Consider the following 14,585-nt stretch of genomic DNA (forward strand, 5'->3'; position numbering starts at 1 on the left):
GCTGAAACCATCATCCCACTGCCCTCTAGAATCCGGTTCAATCAAGGGAGGCAGCCTGATTTAGAACGGCTGGTTTTAGCAGTCTGACCTTTTGAGCCACCTGGCAATCTCTTCAAACAGACACGCTTAATTACTTTCTTAACTCTCCGCGTTTCTGAGAAACCGCTTGCTGCTGTTTAGAGAGCGGCCGCATCTGTCGCAACCTGCTAATTTTGCGATTGAGTGCGCGTCCAGACTTAGGACGCATCAGCTGGTGGTCTCGGGCCTCGTTCTGAACACTATCACGGGATGCGTTATGTAATAACTTGAGTTGACACTACGGAGAGAGTACAGAGACAAAGATACCCCCGTGTAGCCTGTCAAAGACTCTTGGGGCAAGTGCTGTTAGCGAGCGCCTATGAAGGCCGGAACGAGACACGAGGGGGTGGGTGGCCAGCACCACGCCCGGCCGCCTTTGTTTCCCCAGTGGCGATGTTTCTAAACACCGCACCAGGTACTCATTTGAAGCTGAGTCGACCTAGGGGATGCCCAGGCCCAGTTCCAATAATCGTCATTGGTGGTGGCTGGGTTCGTACCGCAGGACGTTAACCGCTACGCTCCCGCTCCCCTCTCAGATTCAGAATATTTATTCATACTGGAGGAATCCGATGAGCTATGAAGCTATTTTGCTGGATGTCCAGTCGACAAAGACGAAGATCCCGTCGTATAGCCGTAGACTAGGGCAAATGCTGTTAGCGAGCACCTATGAAGGCTGGCACAGCACACGAGGAGGTGGATAGTGAACACCATTCCCGACCACCTATGTCTCCCTAGCAGCGATGTTTTTACATACCGAATCAGGTACTCATTTGAGGCTGAGTCGATCTTAGGGGATGATCCAGGACCGGTTCAGATAATCGTCACTGACGGTGTTGGACGTGAGCGGGAATCGAACTTGGGTCGCCAGGTTGGCAGAGCAGTGCGTTAACCACTACACCCGCGGGATGGGCACTCACACTCACACACAGGCGAGGCACGTATAGACGGCACACTTGTAATGGCTAGTGCACTGCATTTTCAATTACACCACGGCAAAATCCATATCGATGAAAATAAACCTCATAATAAATAAATACAATCAGGAGAACATCGTGCTGGGGTATTGTGTTCAGAATACGCTGCGGTTTATTTTAAAGCTGCTCTGGAGCATCATCTTTTGCAGCCACAGCGAGTCCAAAGGGCTTTCGTATTCATCACAGCACAGTGCCAAAGCCTCAACCCAGCTAAAGAACATCTACTCAGCGACACTTGTCGACATTATCATTAGGGTGGTGTTTAGTTTTATATATATTGCGATGCCGTTCATGCAAATTGCATTTCACAGTTGCCGAGGAAGCATACACAAATTAGAAGGCAGCAGACAGACCGTGAGCCGATGCTACCAAACAATTTCCCAAGCCATGCGGTCCTCTAAATATATATATAACAATGTCAAGGCAGGTGGCGAGACGTTAACTACCTCGCCTGGCGTACGGGAGGTCGTGGGTTCGATCCTTACCCTGACACCTGCTGTATATTTGGAGTTTTGCAATGTTTCTCTCCCCGTGGTCGTGTGGATTTTTCTCCGGTTCCTCCGGTTTTTCCCTTCACATTTACAAACGTTCGTTTAGAGTATTTGGCTGAAAGAAATGCCCACAAGATAAGCCACTCCGCTGAGCTATCATTTGTGACCAGGTCGCTCATGAAAAAGAGCTACATAGCTCAGTGGGCCTTAACTGGTAAAATAAAAAATATAGTTTAGTTCATAACACAGCATCACGTCCTTATATAATGCCGAGTCAAAACAGGAGAGGCTGAGAACCGGTTCAAATAATTGTTACTGATTTTAACCGAGGCCATGTCTTGAACCCAGCTCACCGGGTTTATAGTGCAGTGCACAAACTACTCCGCTATCTAGCATCCCCCATAAAGACAAATATTGCTCGTATAGGCACACTGACTACAGGGGCAAGTGTTGTTTTGCGAGCACTGCGAAAACAACACACACACGCACACGATAACGTATACGTACGAAATAATAAGAATAAAGGGACATGAATTGCAGTGACAGAAATCAAGGAAAATCGAGTCTGTCGTGACGCCAACAGTTCGTATGAGCACCCGGGTAGAAAATTATTTTGGCATTGGCCCATTTCTCAGGGTCGGGGAAACAGCAAAATAATGGTTGGAGTTGGCCACCACGTGCCGGGGCCACACGATGAGTGGGTACGACCGAGTTGGCAAACGCAGTTGAATTTTCACTGCCTGCTCTGCGCAATAACTCGCGAAGGAGCCCACTTTTTGTTTCAGTGGCGAGCATTGCTGGAAAGTCATTTCCAGACGAAGCTCCAGCTAGTGTGTACGTACTGTACGTGCGTACGCTGAAACTCGTAACGCTGCGCAGAGCACATGAGCAGGTCCGGTGTTGTTCATTTGCAGGGTGGCACAACGGCTGGCGCCCGAATGATCTCGCGCCCGTCTGAGTTTGATTCCTGTCCATGGCTAATAGCAGATGCGAGCGATGTCCAAACCAATTCTGATCCTTCCCCCGCCCAACACCGCCTTTTTAATAAACTCGCATTGACCGGAGTGGTGAAGTATGACCATACGACTCCAATTTACTGACATGGTGTGGCGAGGCCTTTATCCAGCAGTGGATTGACACGTGGATGTAAATTATGTGTTATATACTCTTTGGTTCTGTCGGTAAAGTCACGTAGGTAGAAATAAAATAAAATAAAACAAATCGCGACGTTTCGATCGCAACACAAAGCAACCTTCATCAGGTGGAAGAACCACAGCAAGAAAATGTTGAAGTAGGCGAGAGAGCTGCCGTGGCAAGAGGTCATAGACACTTTGAACCATTTATTTCGTGATGTTGCTCTATCGTTGTGGTGCATGAGCACGATTACCAACACAAACTCAACACATTTGTCAATCACAACACTGCGGCCTTGAAAAGGAAAAATATATAATAGGCGACGTTTCAGAGAATAGCCCTTCTCCAAAGCAGATGGAGAAAGGGGTCAGAGAGTTCATCACCAAACCATTTATTTTTCTACGTAAGGTCACCAAAGCATGCCCTCTGCTGAAAAGTGGACGTTGAAAGACCTTGCGACATTATCATTCGCGACGGATGACCACGTGTGGATGTTACGATGCGTCTTCAGAAACAGATAAAACAATGATAATTAATTAAATAATTGACAGGGCCCTTTGTCAATCCAGAGGCGGATGAATGTCTTCCCACGCTGTGTCGGGCATATGGAGGGGTGGGGTAGGGGTGTATGGGGGGGGGCATTGTTTGACTATACTTCACCGCACTGGTCAAATACATCTAGAAGAGAGGGATTTCAGGGGAGTGGCGGGGGGGGGCTGCACAAAGTCTTTGATGGTTTTTGCCAAGGTCCACATTTTCAGACGATTCTCAATGTGTGCATTCACGTCCCACGGCGCCTAAGGAAGTATTACACTTGCCGGTGCCACCCGAGGGTGGCTTAAACTTTTAGCGATTTCAACTTTCCTAATGTGGCCAACGTCAGCGAATTATGCTACCGCCGTTTGAAAAGAGTGGGGACGTTAAAATTAGTTGCTCTCATTAGCCGTGAAAATAAAATTGGCACTTACCGAACATTTGCTACATTTTGGTGTAGCAAATTCTATTCTGGCACCATGGGCTAATTCATACAATGCAGCTTGTTCGTGAAGGATACACATTTTAACACGTTTTGGAAAACTGTGAGCATTATTATATTTTTAACGCAATATCTATAAACCTTATGAAGCGTTTTTTTTCCGTTGGAAAAATGCATTAACTTGAATTGTACGCTGAGAAAAATAGCACGTACCCGAATCATTCGTTTACCCCCAAGTATAAAAAGAACTTGCAAATGTAATAAAAAAAAGAATCCAAATAGGAGTTCATGTTCATCTCATGTTTAATGTTTCGCTCATGTTATTTTTCGACTCTTATTTAAAGGGTTTTTTTGTTTTTGTTTCAGAGCCTTGAGCACAGCTGCACGCACATTACGCGCCACGAAACAAAAGGCAGAGCGAGAGGGAGAGGCTTTAACAATAACAAAAAACGTCTCTCTCGCACGCGCCTCCACGCACGCACGAGCCTACACGTGTGTCACCGAGCGTTGCTCGTACGTGCATGCACGATTTATGCCCAACGACGGACGTGACACGCGATCACGTGCGTGCGTGCGTGAGGAGCGGTGGCGTTGCGGTTAATCGCGGCCGCGCTACGATCCCCGGCGTACCCAGTTCGATTCCAGCTCGCGGCCAACGCCGTCAGTGACGGTTATTTGAACCGGTCCTGGGCATCCCCTGAGGTCAACTCATCCTCAAACTAGGCTGAGTCGGTGTGTGAAAACATCGCCACTAGGGAGACAAAGGTGGACGAAAAGGGTGCTGATTGTCCACCTCCTCGTGTGCTGTGCCAGCCTTCATAGGTGCTCGCTAACAGAACTTGCGCTAGTCTGTTAAGGCTACACGTGGGGGGGGGGATCTTTGTCTTTGTGAGCAAAAAGGTCAGTGGATGACTCAACTCCTGAAATCTGCTCACTCGTTCACGCTGCCCCACTGCTTGGCTGATTCGGCAACTGCCCCTCCTGGCTCAAAGTTAAGTTAATTTCGAATTTAATGATTCCGGGATGTGGAATGTTTTTAATTGAAATATTTCACCTGGATAATCCCTGGAGTTTGATCATATCATTTTGCAAGGGCGTCCAGGGGTATTTAGGTGGTGGCACAAACTTTTATTGGTTATAGTGCTGTGGTCTAAACGCTTTAGCGAACTGGATTCGATCTCCCGTCGCACCAGTTTGAAACGACAGTGCGAGTTTCTTAAATCCCCCCACCCCAGACTCTGTCCACAAGGGAGTTTAAATAGGTACACCCACAGTCGGTCGGCATGCGGCCAGTGTGAAAGAGTAGGCCAAAATGCAATCTAGTGGAGCTCTCTAGAGCTCCATCTAATGGAGGCTCTTCCACCAGCAGTGGCGTGAGTAAAGAATTTGCAGGGCTGTGCCTTTCCCTTGACTCACATTGCACACGATGCAACATTTTGCTGAGTTTTCTGTAAGCACATAGTGCAAATCCATACAAAATACAGGCCATCGAATAGTGGGGCCCGATTCTCAACCCCCCCCCCCACCCGCACCTCTGATTAGCACGGTTGGACACGTACGGTGCAGAAAGAAGCTCAACGTATGTACATACAACCTTATCAAATGGCCAAAAAGCGCCGCTCTTGGTTAAAACAAATTTTGCCACGTTTTCTTAGAAAATTTTATTAAAAAATAGACAAAAGCCGACACCTGAATCCAGCGCAATAGCTTGTAGCTTTTGTTCAGAAGCGACCTGGCTATCACAAATGATAGCTCAACGAAGTGGCTTATCACGTGTAAATGTACATCAGTAAATTACTCTAAACGCACGTTGATTCTAAAAGTGTGTGTGTGTGTGGGGGGGGGGGGGGATCCGGATGACTACGCGAGCACGGGGGAGAGAGAACACACAAACTCCAAACATACTGGGGTCAGGGTCGGGATCAACCACACGACCTCGTGTGTACCAGGCGAAGGTGGTCAACATCTCGCCACCGTGCCAGCGCAGATCATGGAGGTGGCTGGCACGTCGACTGTGTAGCGGCTACGCGATCTGGCGGATGGTGTCTTCATCTTGGAGCCTTCGATCCCGACCTTGAATTTTTTGTTTGTTCTATCGCTGCCGTCACACGCTCTGCCGCGCGTGCACACCTTCCTACACGATCACTCTGTCACTGTTGCATACACGGTGTCATCCCAAGAGAGAGAGAGAGACCTCTTGCGATAGCTTCGACGTGAAATGTTTGAGGGCCCTTTTATGCTTTTGAATCAACACGTTCTTGTTGTGGTTGATCCTTCCCGCCGGTTGTATTCCTGGTGCGCTGTCCGTATCGCGCGTCACTGGAGCAAAAAAAATAATAATGAAATCGTCAACTGGAAATCTCGCGCAGCTGTGCGGTGCACAAGAACGGCAGTGCGAGATATTTTCACGGAATTATTTATTGCAAAGCCATCCAAGTGGCGATGTTTGCACAGTAGGGGCGCACCTCCCCCCCCCAACCCACGCACACACAGCCATCGGTTCAGAGCTTGTATCATGACAGTAAAATCTGGTGTCTTAAAAAAAATCTTTATCCCCAATTTCATTTTGACTCTGCCATTGCCGTATTGTAACGAGACAAAGTGACCATTCGGAAATTTCACAGAGCAGTGCAACCCTTGAGTTGTAAGCAGTTATTGCAGAGCTACCACTGAGATCCTTTCAAGTGACCTCTAGTCCAGACAGTCGGGGGCAGCCCTATTCACGCCACGTCTGTCATTGTTGGTTTTTATGTTGTCACATGGCAGCAATACTGATATTTAAACAGTCTCAGGGATGGAATCCGATGACATGAATAATGAAATGAACATCCAAGTGAATTGTGATGGTGGTTTGTTTTGTGAGTGTGTGTGCAGTCATTGGCAACAGGGCTGAGACCATGAACTCACCACACACGAGAAACAAGTTTAATCATCGGAGGCTGAAACCCAGACATGAAGACCCAGGATCTCAGCGGTGACGGCTCAATGCACTGACCTCTGAGCCACGTGCTGGCCTCCTGCCCTCGTCCTTGTCAGAGACCGAGTGATATAATGGGTTGACGGTTGTGAAATAACGAGGGGTATTTTAAGAGGACAATCGACAATACCCAAATGTCACTGGAACAAAAAAAAATATCCGATAGCTTCATTTAAATTATCTGACGCAAATGTACACTCTGATGAGCTTTGTAAATTTTCTTTAAAAAAACAACACCAGAAAATCCCCGAAGAGATCAAATGGAAATTATAAAATAAGGTGTGGTAAGAGTCTTAAGTGAAAATTAAAAACATTCGCATTAAGCCTAGGCTGAATATTATTTTTATTCCTTGGTGACTATCGCTCAATAATTGCATTTCTAAGTACAGTTTGTTGCAAACATGACTGCGTGTCTATATAAAATCATCAGCCATCGTCAATCTTTTGCTAGATTAAGTTATCCTGAATACGTCACCATCTCTCACATTCCTGAGATGTAAACCAAATAAATTGTCATCAGTGCAAGCATTTAACTTTCCGGTTAGAAATGTTTAGGCTCATCAGTAAACTGAAGGACAATTCTCACGACGACGAAATTGAGCAATTACGTACCACGACCCTTCACTGCAAACTGATTCACGCACCTTCAGGACAAGATCCAGGCAGTGATAATAAAATCCCAGCAAATCTGAACGATAACACTGGCTACGAAACCTTCGTGTTCAACCCTATAGTTGCATTGGTCTTGGCCTAGTCAATTCGAAATTTAAAAACAATTGAACTTGCGACCATCCGAAATACGAGTCAAGCAGCTTCATCACCTCGACACCACTAATCGACACGGCGTGGGAGGGGACTTCATCCATCGGTCGATTGAGAAAGGATGGACTATTATTCTCTTTCATCCAGGGTACAATCTCAGGAGGTCTGAATCATCGCGCGTGCTTGCAGATGTGCTTCTGCGAATGCATTATAATGTTGCACGCATTACACACACAAAGTGCTTGCCACAAATGAACCTCAATACCTTGCTGATCTCGTAAAGGACAATAAACCATCACGCGAAACATCGGTCATCCTCACAGCGGCGGCATTTGGCTGACCATCGAAAAAAGACGGTCACCGCATCGCGCGCTTTCAGATGCGCTTCTGTGGCCGTCTGGAACGCTCTTCCTTCGGAAATTAGGAAGCCACTGGAATTATGTACTTTAAAATGTAGATTGAAAAATAATTTCTTTAGAGACATTTTTTAGCGTTTAGTTTGTTGTCCTTCCTCCGCACCTCCGATTAAAGTGGATAGCTACGTACGGTGTGAAAGAAGTTCAACATACATGAAGCGTGTACTGTGTGCACTAATCGGAAGGAAGCTGTCTCCTCGTGCGGTTTCGCTTTGTGTGAGCATGTCTTTGGAACGCATCTACGACTACCGCAAGACCATTGCCAAGCAGCTTTGTGAGAAGGTGACAACAGTTGGTGCGATTATTCGCAAATGGAAGACACACAAAAGAACTGTCAATCTCCCTCGGCCTGGGGCTCCATGCAAGATCTCACCTCGTGGAGTTTCAATGATCATGAGAACGGTGAGGAATCAGCCCAGAACTACACGGGAGGATGTTGTCAATGATCTCAAAGCAGCTGGGACCATAGTCACCAAGAAAACAATTGGTAACACACTATGCCGTGAAGGACTGAAATCCTGCAGCGCCCGTAAGGCCCCCCTACTCAAGAAAGCACATGTACATGCCCGTCTGAAGTTTGCCAATGAACATCTGAATGATTCAGAGGACAACTGGGTGAAAGTGTTGTGGTCAGAATGGACCAAAATGGAGCTCTTTGGCATCAACTCAACTCGCCGTGTTTGGAGGAGGAGGAATGCTGCCTATGACTCCAAGAACACCATCCCCACCGTCAAACATGGAGGTGGAAACGTTATGCTTTGGGGTGTTTTTCTGCTAAGGGGACAGGACAACTTCACCGCATCAAAGGGACGATGGACGGGGCCATGTACCGTGAAATCTTGGGTGAGAACCTCCTTCCCTCAGCCAGGGTATTGAAAATGGGTCGTGGATGGGTATTCTAGCATGACAATGACCCAAAACACACGGCCAAGGCAACAAAGGAGTGGCTCAAGAAGAAGCACATTTGGGTCCTGGAGTGGCTTTAATTCCATAGAAAATCTGTGGAGGGAGCTGAAGGTTCGAGTTGCCAAACGTCAGCCTCGAAACCTTAATGACTTGGAGAAGATCTGCAAAGAGGAGTGGGATAAAATCCCTCCTGAGATGTGTGCAAAACTTGGTGGCCAACTACAAGAAACGTCTGACCTCTGTGATGGCCAATAAGGGTTTTGCCACCAAGTACTAAGTCAAGTTTTGCAGAGGGGGGTCAAATGCTTATTTACGTCATTAAAATGCAAATCAATTGATACAATTTTTGGCATGCGTTTTTCTGGATTTTGTTGTTATTCTGTCTCTCACTGTTCAAATAAACCTACCATTAAAATTATAGACTGATCATTTCTTTGTCAGTGGGCAAACGTACAAAATCAGCCAGAGGATCAAATACTTTTCTCCCTCACTGTATGGGAAAATGCATAAGAATGGGATAGGGATATGAGAGAGGAGAGAAGAGGAAAACATGGGAAATTATAGGAAGTGATGGAAAAGGAACAATTAACTGGAGCAAACGGTCAGGAGAGATGAGCAGGGGAAGAGGCGACACAACGCGCGGCTGCACGTCTTTGTTAAGTTTGTTGTTCTTCCCCCGCACCTCCAATTGACGTGGTTGGATACGTACGAAAAGAAGTTCAACGTAAATGCATACGTACGTAGAGAAAGAAGTCGGCCACTTCCGCTCTACACTTCCCCCACCCCGCCCCGGGTTAGGCTTGCACCCAACATCACAGATGTGTTGGCCACTCGTTTTGACACGGGGCATTAAACCCCTGAGCAGGCTAGCCACCCGTGAAAGTAAAAAACCTGGGCATTGTGTCCAGTGCGCACGGGGGCCAGACACGGTCCCATCGTAAAATTAAAATGTGTTTCCCTTAAGCCCCGAGGCATTAATATTACATTTTCAGACAATGTTTCGGCTGTCAGCCGACAACCTTGATCATGCCTTTTGGAGAGATAGAGGAGGCTCCCAGGAGCAAAATGAAGGGTTGGGTGGAGGTGGTGGTGGAGTAGCTGCCTGCGGTACGGAAATGGTGTACGTCGTTACCGGGTGTGTAGGCGGTCCAACTGCGCTGAGATTCAAAGGTCCGGAGGTGCCTAGGCTGGTGGGGGAGCGGTGGGGGAGCGGTGGTGAAGGTTGGGGAGGCCTCCATCCAACAGTGGCTTGATCATGGTTCATGACGATTCCTATCCCAAATGCAGTCAAGTAATTACATGCAGGTGTGCATGTCCTTAACTGGACACTCGCTTTTGAGAATGAATATTCCAAAGCCTTCCACGATACGTCAGCATTATAATTAGTGTCATTGCGAAGCGTGCTTTGAAGAGACATTTCTTAAGCCGTGTTCCGAAGCAATCACCAAATACGCAGATACAAATGCCAATCCGGTAAATGTTATTGTCGTTATAATGGCATGTGTTTATCATAAGTAACATTCGCTTATTTGGAAGCAACTCATGTCGAGAGAATACCACTTGAATATTGTCAGTTGCATGCATTTTTTTTGGGCAAATGTCCAGTTCGATTATAATTGAGTATAATAGAAATGCTGTGAATATGCAAATACATCCCACATATTACATTTTGGGTTAAAAATGAATTATTTATATGCTCATTTCGTCATTTGCTTTGATGTCACTCCGATTTGTGTTCCAACAAAATAAACCTCCCACAACCATATACATCTACAGTATATATATACAGTACAATTGTTTAAATAAATACTCGTGGAGGTGATGCATAATGAGGTACAGAAAGAGGTACACGTGGATTCTAGAACATAGACTAAACTAAACAATTCTTGTTTTACCAGGTAAGGCCCACTGAGCTACTGTATATTGATGCTTTTTTTCAGAAGCGACCTGGCCACGTGGACATACCAAGCAGCCAAATACTCCAAAACACAATGTGCAGAGATAAAAAAAAAACCGGAGGAGCAGGAGAAAAATCCACTCGACCACGAGGGCGAGAGAACATGCAAACCCCAAATATACAACAGGCGTCAGGGTTGGGACCGGACCCACGAGCTCTTGCAAACCAGGCGAGGTAGTTAACATCTCGTCATGTCAAGAGGAATGATGGAGCGGAGGCAAAGGAATGGAACGGGTCTCAGAGGATGTGCGTCCAGCGAGCGAGGAGACAGGAGCATAGTCTTGAGACTCGTTAAAGGCTCTTCTGGATAAACAAACAACATGATTGTTACCATCTTTAATACTAATCGTGGCTGATTGCACAGCGGTCAAGTTCCGACGACAAGGGTGAGAAGTCACGATATCCATTTGAGAAGCAATGGCAAATAAGAATCGTCACTGTATAAGTGCCTATGACTAATACGTTTCAAATACAGACAGGGCAGTACATAGCGACAAAATACATGAAACACTTGTTTGAGATTTGAGATGTGCTGATGAAGAAGTGCAATTTCCCAAGACGTCATCTATTATATATTTATTTATTTTTGGCCACAGTGTTATTGACGAATGTGTTGAGCTTTGTTGTTGTTATATTCTGCTTGTGCTCCACTGAAAGCAGCAGCAGCAGCATAGCCAGGTAATTTGCGTGCACATCACGTGCACCTCCAAAGAGGCTTCATCCTGATTGCTCTCAATCCTCTGGTATTTGTTTTTTTTTTACAAGAAATATGCGCACGGCATTTGCCGGATAGGTTGAGGACCATTAATGATTAAAAACAACAAAAAACATATATTCCTTCTTTTTAATAACATGTTATTTGTCTCTTAATTGTGATTCTTAAATATGTTCGTGCTATTGTTACGCTCGTAACATTTAGCCTGTGCTCTCCAGTTTCCACTATGTGAAAAGTGAGTGAGGATTTGCTCAGTCCTAGGCCAGCAGGCTGAACAAACTTCATTGATGAATTGGAATGAGCGGTCGCTACCTCGCTCTTCGCAAACAAACAAAAAACCGAGACCCCTATCCTGGTACCTCGTGTTCCCACCTCGTCAAACAAAAATCGAATTGAGCTGATTTCAGTTTCTGCTAATCTTCCTGTACATGAAAAAAAAGATCCTTTTTTCTAAATGTAACAATGGATGTAGGTCTCCCGCACAACAATGTCGGCCAATGGGGTTTGCTGAGATGAGTTTCGACCATACTTCACCTTGCTGGTCAGTGAGGGTTAGTGGGCCCCCAGTGGACCTCGCACCACCATCGCATGCACACACACACACACACGCATCAAATCTGCTAGGCCGAATCGCAAAATACCGCATTTACAATCACAGCGTAAATAAATTTACCAACCAGAGATTCTATATGCGAACGACATCCCCAGTTTCTGGGCAATCAATCAATAGGATATCCAATTCTCTATGGCAGGTGTGGTGAGAAGGAAAAAAGAAACCTGAATGCATATTGCCTGATGTAGGTTGTGCGAAAGTGAATTCCTGAAAGGGCCCCCCCCCCCGTGTTTATTTTTCCGCCATGGACTGTGACACTGCCTGTGATTGACAGGGCTTCTCAGAGGACTGACCTGAAAGCTGAGATTTTTCTGACAGAGTGAAGTGTTCAACGGGGTAGAAAGACAATAGATTGGAGGACAATAGATGGCACGGCTGGCGAGAATAACAATGTGATAAGACACACCCCCACCAAATTCACCATCATCATCAGCAGCAGCAGCCCTGATCAATCCACTGCTCGACGACATTCTCCGTAATCTGCCACCACCTCTCTGAGAGTGCGGTTATTACGAGGTCCCGGCGTGTCGGAGGGCGCTACGTCAAGACACGGATCATTATCACGAATGAATTAACACGGTTGGCTACGCACGGTGCGAAAGAAGTTCAACGTGCGTACACACATAACGATCTTGCGATGCAATAATCCACCCCAGCGCCTGGACATGAACTGATTCTCATCGCTCCATATCCGTGATGGACGGACTCTTGGATGCGTTCCGTTCCACTCAACACATTGCACACGTGGGTTAAACAAAAAAAAGCTACATTTTATCATGCTACGTAATATGGCACTGTTGAACTGGCAGGCACAACTGCTTTAGCCAAATCAACCTGTGCGTGCTAGTCTGGGCGAGTGGTGGCGTAGTGGATTGATTGCCACGGTTACGAAACGGGCGACCCAAGTCCGACCCCCGCTCACGTCCACCAACACCAGTGAGCCGGGTCCTGTGCCTCTCCTACGTCGACTTAGCCTCAAAATAATACCTGGTACGATGTGTAAAAAAGATCGCCACTTGGGGAGACAAAGGCGGCCGGTCGTGTTGCTGGCCACCCCGGTGCGCCGCGCAAAACCTTCACAGGTGCTCCCCCCTAACGTCACTCGCCTCGACAGTCTGCTCAGTGGCATGTGTGTTGAGCTTCTTTCGCACCGTACGTAGCCGACCATACGTCCGTATCTTTGCATTTGCGGTGTTTTGTTGCTGTTGTTGTTGTTGTTTTCGCGATGCAGAAACGGCGTGACGCACATGCCCTCCCCCCCCCCCAGCCCCCCCACCAAAGTGACGCCTGGAGATGCGCGGCGCACTGTGAGCACCCCCTCCCCGCCACCGTCACCGCCACCACCTCCGCACGGCGCTTGAAGGATGCAACAAAGACGCGGGGTCGGCGATCGAGCGACGGAGAGAGGTCTTACGGGGCGAGGCGAGCGGGGAGGTTGAGGCGCCGGGAGAGGACGAGGGCGCGGTGGGGGTTGCGTGCCGTGTCGGCGCCCGACGCGTCCGGTGCCAATGAGCGTCTGTCTCTCGGCAGGACGCGCGCCGTTGTTCGTCAAAGGGGGGGAAGGAGGAAGTAGGAAGACTAATTAAAAGGAACAACCATGGGGAAGCCACCGCAGTATCGCGGACTTTCATCCCGAGGCTAGCCGTGTCCCAAGCGGCCGCTCAATTATGAGTCCATTGGGTCAAGCGACATTAGTGTAATAAGCCACTTTATTTTTTACAGGCGGGTCAATTACTCACGACTCTTCTATTATTTGTTTTACTCGAAATTGTTGATGTTGTGCGTTTTGCCCTCCAACACACCGTTGTGCTGTACAAGTAACGAATTGGGACGTTTTGTTTGCGTGACAAACCTTACCAATTGGCTGTGTCGGATGGTGGCGGGTTTATCGACACATATTTGATGTGTATTCTTTGGTTCTTTCGGTAAAGTCACGTAGGTGAAAATAAATAAATAAAATCATGACGTTTCGATTGCAATACAAGCAATCATGATCAGGTGTGACAACCACAGCAATAAATTTTTTTACCACACCTGATGATGATTGCTTGTGTTGTAATCGAAACGTCGTGATTTTTTTTTCACCTACGTGACTTTACCGAAAGAACCAAAGAATATGGATCCTTGCAGTCACGAAAACTTCAAATCTAGAATATTAGATGTGATCGTTCACAAACAAAACCCTCTATTATGGATCGTTTACTATTGGCGGTGGCTCCGACTCCTAAAAGGCGGGAACCCCCCCCCCCCCCGCTGCTGACCACGCCTGGCATGGCGTGGTGTGGTGTGGCCTAGCGTGGCGTGGTGTGGCCTGGCGTGGCGTAGCGTGGCTTTTTGTGGCCTAGCGTGGCGTGGTGTGGCCTGGCGTGGTTTGTTATGGCCCGGCGTGGCTTGGCGTGTGCCTGGCTTGGCGTGTGCCTGGCGTGGCTTTGCCAAGCGTGGCTTGGTGTGGCCTGGCGTGGCGTGGCGTGGCCTGGCGTGACCAATGATAATGAACGCTGCCCCATCTCCCCCACAACAATACTGAGAGCGGTTGAGGGGGAGGGGGGCGGTATTTTCCGGACCTCAACCCCGACGTCAGCCCAA

Source organism: Petromyzon marinus, chromosome 44, assembly GCF_048934315.1.
Source record: "Petromyzon marinus isolate PM22_M1 ecotype Great Lakes invasive population chromosome 44, UKy_Petmar_22M1.pri1.0, whole genome shotgun sequence".
In the NCBI taxonomy this organism is placed as follows: Eukaryota; Metazoa; Chordata; class Hyperoartia; order Petromyzontiformes; family Petromyzontidae; genus Petromyzon; species Petromyzon marinus.